Below are 9,728 nucleotides of genomic sequence, written 5' to 3'. Positions count from 1 at the left end.
TACGGTCCACGTTAACAACGTCCACGTCTTTCTCCGCGTTTAATCGTTCCCCGTTTAAACCTTGTAATGGCCGATTCGATCAGCTGCTGAAAAACAGGTGGTTGACGTTTCGAGAGCTAACACAATTTATCGCTAGAAAAAGAGCTTCGTCCTGTAGAATCATTTTTTTTTTTTTTTTTTTTTTTTGCTAGACGAAGCTTTTGTTTCGTCGTAAGAAGAAGAAGCGAAGATTGCTACTACCTCTGAAGTCAGAGCTTTCCTTAAGGGCACACTGAAAATTAGAATCAGTTGACGTCTAAGATACTGAGCTAGGCGCACAGAATTGCTACAACTCAGATCTACTTGGAAACTATAGCCTAAGTACTTTAGTAGAATTAAATTATTATTTTCAAGATACTAAGCATCGGAATCTAACGTAAATTTTGGCGACGATGACGGGATATCCAACAGATGACTCTCGATTTCGCTTCGGTACTGACAAATGACCTCTCGCGACACTTATACCGATAAGAAAGTGGTGGAAATAATATCAGAGAAATCAAGACCATCGATCATACTGTATATACGCGCATATTCAACCTTGAATCCCTTTTTCGATTTAAACAAAGAAACCATGGTGTTACCGAAATCAGTTACACCTTGCAAACCGCCCAATTAAATACCACAGTCTCCAGTAATCAGCACTCAAAGAAAAAAATTCAGAAAAACCTCACGATCGAACCTTCATTCGTTACTCCACCTCTCGCCGTTCAATTTACATTTCGTTGGACGAATCCGTTGCTCTATATTTTCACACATCACACACGCCACTGGCAGGGTGTCTCGTGTGGCAAGACTTCCTGTCTGTCGTTCGCGGCTCGGGGGAATCGAATCAAAGCTGCGCGCGGAGACGAATCGAATCGGAAGCGCGCGGAAACCGGAAGACGGCGAACGCTGCTGTACGATCAACGCGATTTCTCGTCTATCTTCGTGATACTCTGTGTCATCTGCACCGTGTTTCCGCCTCGAGATCCGACAGCGTCGTACGATTCAACGACACACACGTGACGCTGAGTGGCACGCGAACGAACCGACGATCGTTTCCTGTATAGTGTGCTAGGCTCCAGATCGAGGTCTACCGAGACACTGACGACTACTCTCGCCACGAGGACATTCCCTGATTCTCAGGTGAACCAGCGAGAGAGAAAGAAACAAACGGGCAATGGGAGGGGGAGAAGGAGAAAGAAAGGATTGCCGTTCCCGATCTCGTGTCGTTCCCTCTCTGTCGCGCCTTCTCCGTGTCCTCTCTGTTCCTCTCTGTCCGACTCGTGTCAGCTTTTCACGATTTTCTCCTTTCTCCCTCCTGCGAGCTGCGGCTCCACGGAGAGACATACAGGAGAGGGTGGGAGAGAGTGAGAGGTTCCGTGAATGATCTCGCGGAGGCTTGGCCACTGCCTTCGCGAAATTTGTATTGGAGAGTAATTGTCGGTTTTAATGGGACGGGACACGATCGTCGATGGAGAGGTTGCGTGAATTATCGAGGTCGTTGATTTCATTTGAACTTTCTTCGGGCTCGTCTAAAATTATGGAGCGACGGAATTTCTCGAAGAACGAGAAATGGATGTTTCGTTTTAATTACGAGAGAGAGAGAGAGAATGGAAAAGCCTGAAATTTTGAATGAAGCACTGGTGCGTTCAGGACGCTATTATACAAGGTATGTACTAACTATGTGCAAAATTTGAACTAAATAGCTGACCTGAACGTACGCTCCTCTCGCAGGATCCTGGCATTTCGTGTGCAACACTAATAGCAGTAGTACGAACATTTCGCGTACGTTGACAATGTCTGCTGAAAATTTCCAGTGTGCTTTGCACAGACATTCGGGAAAGTTGGAAAACTGTGGAAAATGACATCGGTCGTCGAATTTTCGTACTGAAGTTCTATATTTTCTGCGGTGTAAGTGGACGATTAACGTCGATCTTTCTCGTAACCTATCGTACAATTATAAATTTCATTTCATGTCTTAACACTCTGGCCGTAGCATATTCACTGACCCAGAAATTATTCGTAATCAAAATAGTCTCGAAACTCACTGTACATACACGAGTCCGTGGAGCGAACTGAATTGTTTCGTCGGGAAATATTGGTTTCCCTGTTAGGAAACGAGCGAGCGTGAAGATGAATTGACCAAACGATTCATCGAGATCTCGATCAAATACGTTAGGTTTGTTAATTCACCGTGCAACGAGTTTCTCCATGGGATTATGCGCTGAAATTGGGAAAGAAATTGTGTCAATATTGTAGGATTTATAGGTGTTGAAAGAACGATTTTCTTTTTTTGGGGGGAAATTCTCAATGTTTCCGAGAGAAACACGTTATCCTGAAATTTACGCCAGATAGATATTTATTACGAACGATGGATATTTATTATGACATATAGAATGCGGAATAATATATTCCGACCAGATGCTCAGCGTTGCGAGACGGATCGTAATTAATGATCGTTAAGGCGGCGTAAATAAGCAGAAAATGTAGAGGCGACCTTTACCATTATTTTCGTTTACACAATTCTGAACTGCCGAAGGGAGCCGCGACTCCTTTTTTCCTATGCAGCCACATTCCTACTTCGAGATGACCTGGAATTCCATACCTTCACTGGAATCCACGTCGCGTGGCATTACGTCGCGCGCGGCTAGATTCCTGGCGGAGTGCTCTTTGGAAATCCTATTCAAACGTGAATTGACGATCGTCTGCTATTGATAGAAAAAAAGAGGGATAGAAAGAAGCATGGTTAAAGAATCACGTGCTCCTAATTCTCTTTATACGATTATGCAGTACCTAGCCCTTTTTACTTTCTAAATGTCTTCGTCTGTGTACCGAGGGGATATTCTACTTACTTTGGAGGACCATGAAAATCGATTTTTACATTTTCTTTAATATTTAGAGACTCGAAGATCAATTTTGTTGAAAAGAAATTTTGACGAATTTGGAAAAATTGAGAACATCATAGAGCTTTGTAGAGCAGTATTAATATTTTTGCCTGTATCTTAAGGGGACATTCTGCTTATTTCAGAAGGGCATGAAAATCGAATTTCACATTTTCTTTAATTTTTAGAGACTCGAAGATTAATTTTGTTGAAAAGAAATTTTGACGAATTTGGAAAAATTGAGAAAATTACAGAGCATTGTAGAGCACTATAGAAATCTTCCAAAGAACTTCTCTCAAAGATTTTCGTTAACTATCGAATCACAACTCAGTTCCCAGCATTTAATCGCTAAATCGCCAACCACTGTGCACATTTATTCAGCAACTTCTGTCGCAACTTTCAACCCTAATGCAAAATTCACCGCGAAATTTATCGCACAGAAGGCGTGCTCTGCTCGTAAAAAAACACGACTCTGTTAGATAAGCGGACTCGGTCAATTAAATCGAAAAGCCTGGACCGGTTTCACTTTCGGAACATCGAGATCACGCTTTCTTCGAGTGGGAGCGGTTTGCATGCGCGCGTCGTCATATCCGTTTCCTGGCAAAAGCAGGATTATGCCGTGAGCCGCTTCTTCGTCCACCGGACGCAGTTCTGAACTGCAAATTACAAAGCGACCGCAACAATTAACGGAACGAGACAACTACGAGGGCAGTTACACTGGCACGCCTATTAGCGTGACACTGTACCTGCTGCCCACCTGACAGCCGTTCTCTTCGAGCTGGCGCACGCTTACCGCACCTGAGATTCCCATTAGCTTCGAAAATGACTGGAACGGTGCTTACGGTGTCTTTAAAAACGTTATAAATAGAGGTGGCGCGAGAGATGAAATTTATTTAACTCAGGAATGAACGTCGGCGAGAAGTGTGAAAGGGAAATGCTTCGGATTCACGTGAAATTACCGCTCGTTTTAGATTTACTTCGTCATTCCACCTAACCAGTTTTTTCTCTCAAGACACGTCCTTTCTACGGAGTAATTTATAAGGGTGAAAAGTAAGCTACAATTTTGGAGGTTTTTTTAATTACAGCTGGGAATAGAATTAAAATTTCTTTCACTAGTTATGCAATTTGGATTAAAGCATACTAAATCGAGTGTGTAGTTGGAGATAAAAATCTCACGGATTACGAATACAGATGAAATACAAGTGTCCCTGATCTATGATTATTGCACTGTGTTACACAATTTCTGTCGCGTTTCGCTATTGCCCAATTATCAAAAAGATAGAATTAAAATTTTTAGGAATGTGATTCCTTTTGTTTGAACCTCTATCAACTTTCAAGATATCCAATCTATCTTGTTCTAAAATTTGAAAATAAATTTCATTGATCTCAGTTAGACGTAATCTTCCTAGTAATAAGTAAGCAAAGATATTCAAAGATTCTGCGTCACCTTTTCCTCTCAATCAATTTTCAAGCGTTAACTTAGAAAAGGTAACCTAAATTTTCAACCGTTTCAATCCTCGCACCAAAAATCCTCCTCACTTCGCTCTCCAACAGTCCGTTTCTAAGGCATTTACCGTCGAAAACTCTTCCTTAATTACAACACGAAGAACCAGATCGATAACGTTCACACGTCACAAGGCTTGAAAAGGGCAACAAGAGAGCAGCAACAACGAGAACGCAACAAAATCGCAAAATCGATAGCGCATTTAACAGCGGGAACAGCATTGGACGAAGGCGGGGGATGGGATTCGTCGTTTCTTGCCAGGCGGCGTCCCGCTTTGCCAAGGAATAGTGATTCGAACGGCGAGGTCGCATGATTGAATTCGAAGTAGGGGGTCGGAGGGCGTCGCTCGCGATTACTCTGCAAGGAATCGACAGAGTGGTCGATCGAGTGCGAGGCATTTAAATAATTCCCTAAAGTTTTATCGGCCGAACAGTGAATCCGGTCTCGAGTCAGGCGATGCGGAGGTGGGGAGGATGGAAAAGGTGCAGATTTAGCTCCCCAGTCCGAGATACTCGGACGGAAAGTTCGGCAAAGCGACGATAATTGAGAATCGTTGGGTTGGAGGGTATTCGATGTTAACACCCTCTTCGCGAATTTACCATCGACTCTGTCTCGAATAATAAGAGTGGTAGTGGCCGTTCCGACGGAAATCGATAAACACCGACGTTCTGTCGGGAGATCTTTGAAATTTCTAAACTACTACAGAAACGACTCGAGTGTATTAAACAATTTGAAAAGTAATCTCGAGTCTAACAGCCACGCGGCTAGCCACGATCGACCGCCATCAGGGCCTATTTCGATCGACGAAACCCATTCAACGTGCGCCCTTTTCGGTTTCGCTATTTTTTCCCTTTTTTTTTTTTAATATTCAGTTCACGTGAAATGGATAAAGTGGTCGGATGAAATTCACCGTTTCGTCGTATATTTTTACAAAACACCGGCCTGTTTCTATAGCTCGCCGGTGTATTGATGCGCGTGCAACGCGTGTGGGTAAATCTATCGGAAAGGGGACTCTATTTTGTATTCTCTGCATTAAGGGTGGTTCGATTAAAACGAAGGGTATAGAGGACATGCTACCGCTGTTATTTGTGTAGCTACGCGTTTTTAATTGATAGTAGAGTTACTTGATGTATATGGAAAAAGTGCTTTCAACTGAAATTTCTAACCCGAGCTCTAAAGGATTCTTACTTCGATGCAGAAGAACAGAGTACCGTGTACAGTATCTACATTTTCTAGAAATTATAGTAAAGAATGGACTCGTCGACGATAACATTGCAAATTATTAAAATTCAAGATTAGAATTACCGATTAGAATTGAATAAAATTCACTTCTCATCCATCGTTCCTTTTCGATCTCCTAATTACGTACCCCGATAATCCCCCTATTTTTCTCTCATTTCGAAACACCCAGCACACTTCCTCCCAAATAATCCGCTTAATGGAATACTTAAACAAGCGCGAGCGAAAATAGAATATTTCTCGCACAATAGTTCCCGTATCTACACGATACTACGTTCCTCCAATTCAACGTGATTCAGCACAGACAGCTGGTGTGCATTGAAACGCGAGGAGCATCTCAAGCATCGCGGCCCGCTCGTTGCGCCCGGGGAAAAAAATGGCACGGAGCAAACGAGACTCTTCTTCTTCTGGAAATTTACGAATATCCGAGTCGCGCGAGAGCCGTTTAACGCGCGAAACACGTTTTTCACCCAAGGAGAATAAGGGAAAAACTGTTATCCGAGCGGTGGCAGGAGGCGTACGCTCGCTAGCTCGCTCGCCCGTCGCGGAACGGAGAAAAAAATAATGAAACCAGGTCGCGCGACATACATACCGTATGTAGAAACGAAAAGAATTTCAAAACGCGATGCGTCACACCCCGTGACACGTAATAGACGCAAAAGAAATGAAGCTGCACACGCGAGTACCGAGGGCAAAAAGAATTCATCGCTCCGTTGAAAAATGTCCTATTACACTTCGTTTTACCCTCTTTTTTTTTCGTCGTTCGTTCGCTTGGCCTCCTCAATCATCACCTTGACTGTTCATTAACCCTTTGTGTCGCGGTACCGGCGACATATGTAGGTCTTTTAATTTTTCACTCGTTCCTCCACTCGTCCTCCCCCGGCGTCAGCTCGCCACTCCATTGTTGGACACAGGCCGTCGTCCTGTTACTTCTGCCCCCGGAAAATAACCCCGGCTTTGTGCTACCGACGTCTCTGCAATTTTTCAGCCGCGTTCTCGTCGACGCTAACTCCCGGCGACAAATAAGGCGTCGAGAATGTGGAATCGCGGGATATCAGATGGCCGAACCGGATGAAAAAATCGTTCCTCCGGGCAAAGTGGCCGCGGCGTGAAAGCTCGCCGCGAGTGTTAGAAACGAGCGGGCCGAGAGGCTATTCAGAGAAGGGCCATTTCTCCTCGAAAAAGCACCGGCCGCGAAATTGTGGAAATTCCTTTTGTTGCGCGTGGGGCGAGGTATTGTTCTCGCGGTGTACGTGTGAACTTCATCGAAACACGCCGCTCTACCCGTTCACGAAGAATAACAAGAGAAATTGCGGGGACAAACAGAAAATATTGCCAAACATTCGATCGAGAGAAGAGGGAGATTCTAATTGTCGGTCTGCGAAACGTGCTTAATTTCAGTTTTCACGAAAAAGCTTCAAATTGTTCCTTCTCGTTTTATTTAGTTAAGTAAGGAAAAAAATTGTTATCTTTGACCTACGAGAAATATTCAATTTCCGTTTTCTGCAAGAAACTTTTCATTCAATTATCTCCGAGTCGTATCTCACAGTTTCGCCGTATTTCCGTCCGTGTAAGGGCTAATTTTCTCCTTGCATGGAGGTTGCGTGTTTCAGGTAGCGTTGTTTTTAATACTCTATTCCCCAATGAGACGTTAGAAGGGAAATTTTTAAAGTGACACCGACGAGAAAATCGTGTACAGAGGTTGACAGAGGCGAACCTACGCAACGAAACACTGCGAGCTTTTATAATGGAATAAATAAGTAAGCGGAGCTTCTGTTCCCGCGGCAGCCTGGCATTTTAATTTCCTCCAGAGATATTTCATCTCTCTGCTCTTCTATTTGCCACCTAACCGCCTCACCTTTCTGTTTCCAAGCCTCCGCTTTCTTCTTCCCCTTTCTTTCCACGTCGTTCCGTCAACCTATCAGGCGACCTGCTTCCGGGAGGAAAAAAAGGTATCGTGCCCTTCTTTTGTTTAATTACAGCGTGTTTCGTTGAAAACGATATTAAAAGACGAAACGTGATTTGAAATACTTGGCGAATTTTAAATACGTTCATTGATATTTACTAATTTTAATTTAACTCAGTGTTAATATTTCATGTTTCCACAGAGAAATGTTGAAAGAGGAAAAAGGGGTAGTTTGTAATTTCAAGGGACACTTTTAACCGGTATCGTTACGCAAATTAAGTGTACAAGTGCTGTGGACTCTGTGGCGTCGTCAATATTAATCTCGTGTCTGACAACACCGTAAACCGGAGTTCTGTGTTAGTTGGCAACTGATACAAAACAAATTAAGCCGGTCTATTATCATTGTCAACAGATTCTGTATATTCGTATCAGGGTTCGAAAATGGTATCGTACTGATTCGTCGCGCTCGGTTTTTTCCAAGCTTGACAATTTTCACGCATCGGCGATCGTTCTACAGTGACCGAATTAATTTATTTAGTTTTCAAGGCTTATGCATGAATAACGGTTCGAATAAAAATCAGCAATTACGCGGAGAAATTTCTCGTGATTCTACGTGGAATTGCTCAGCGACGTATTTGAAACCGCAATCTAGTTGGAAGTGTAGGAAAAGGAAACCCCACTGTCCCCGTTTCTTTGTCCCTTGGGTTAAGTTCACGAAGAAATGACACGAATCACGAGATTTCCATGGATACTCGCGAAGATCCGAAAGGGAGAGACGCGGCTCTCCTCCGCTATTGGAATTGCTTCTCATGAAAATCTGTCGACGGTTACGCGACACTCGGTGTTCTTAAAAATTCCGACTCTCTTCTTCCGTGTAATCCACGAATATTGAACTCTCGCCGCGCAAACGCTTGAAACTACTCTACGTTCGAGAAAATACGGAAAATTTCTCCGGATGAAATCGAGAAGTTCGAGATGTAACAAGATCACGAGGAATACCGAAGCAACTACTTGAAAAAACACGAGTCTCTTCTATCCACTGAATTATTCAAATTTACCGTGTCACGTGTAGAGATACGAAATTTTAGCCGCGTAACGTTCGTTCGAATAATTGAACGATGAAACAGTTAACGGAAGATTCAATGTTGATTCGATCATGCAAATAATCGCACACTTTCCCATCGAACAGCGTGAAATACACACGTGGAAACGCGAAAATGGAAGAAAAAACAGAAAAATTCTGCCGCGAATACTTCACTTGTAAATTCTCGAAAGCGGAACGAACGCGTCCTCATTATTATGCTGCATATTTTCCGCCTGTACATCTATATAAACATGAAACGCGAAACATTCGTCGTGCGGTGTCACGGAAAAATCGCCGCGTCTCGTCCAGGCGAAACGAAAATATTATCACATGTAAATTTATACCGAATTAACCGGTGCTCGTTCGTCCCGATCCCGACTTCATTTTCACCCAACCGCCCCCCTTTCGACACAATACAGCCCCGCCTTTCTCGTCTATATATATGCATGTATGCATGTAATATGAATAACGAATAATGCGGTGATATTTATCACCTGGCCGGTCGAGATGATTCCAATGCTACGGCATTTATTCAAGCATGCTACCAATACACGGGGCAGGGCAAGAGAGGAATTGATTAATTAACGACTCCTGGGCCATTCGCACAGTGACATTTCGTTATGCGAGCACGCTTTGTTACGCGGTTATTGCCACGCGCTAATTCATCTGATCAGCAATTTATTAGCCCCCGCGCGTAGAATGCGTAATTCCTCCTGCGGAAAAGGAGGAGTGGGTGACGTAAGCAGATGTAGGGAGGTCCTTTGCGGGCGGCAAAGGTTAATGAGAGATGCTTGGAAGGTTTGAAGGGGCGCGACGCGTGAATTCGGGATATGAAAGACGTTTCGCTGGGTAACGAGATAAATTCGAGTAAATTGAGATATGCGAAATGGTGGAGATAGAATGTTACGAATTCAGGGGTGTAATAGATATCCGAATGCTCGGAGGATGGTGGAAGCTTTGTGAATAATTTCTACGGGGGAATATTGGCTTGCGGACTTTGTCGGGGGTAATGTAATCGAGAGTCCCTGTGTTTGGCGAAAAATTCGGGAAATTGGGGGATTCTTAAATCGAATTTGAAATAAGGTTTTT

This window comes from Habropoda laboriosa, unplaced genomic scaffold (genome assembly GCF_001263275.1).
Source record: "Habropoda laboriosa isolate 0110345459 unplaced genomic scaffold, ASM126327v1 scaffold84, whole genome shotgun sequence".
Classification (NCBI taxonomy): domain Eukaryota; kingdom Metazoa; phylum Arthropoda; class Insecta; order Hymenoptera; family Apidae; genus Habropoda; species Habropoda laboriosa.
This window is presented reverse-complemented; position numbering follows the sequence as displayed.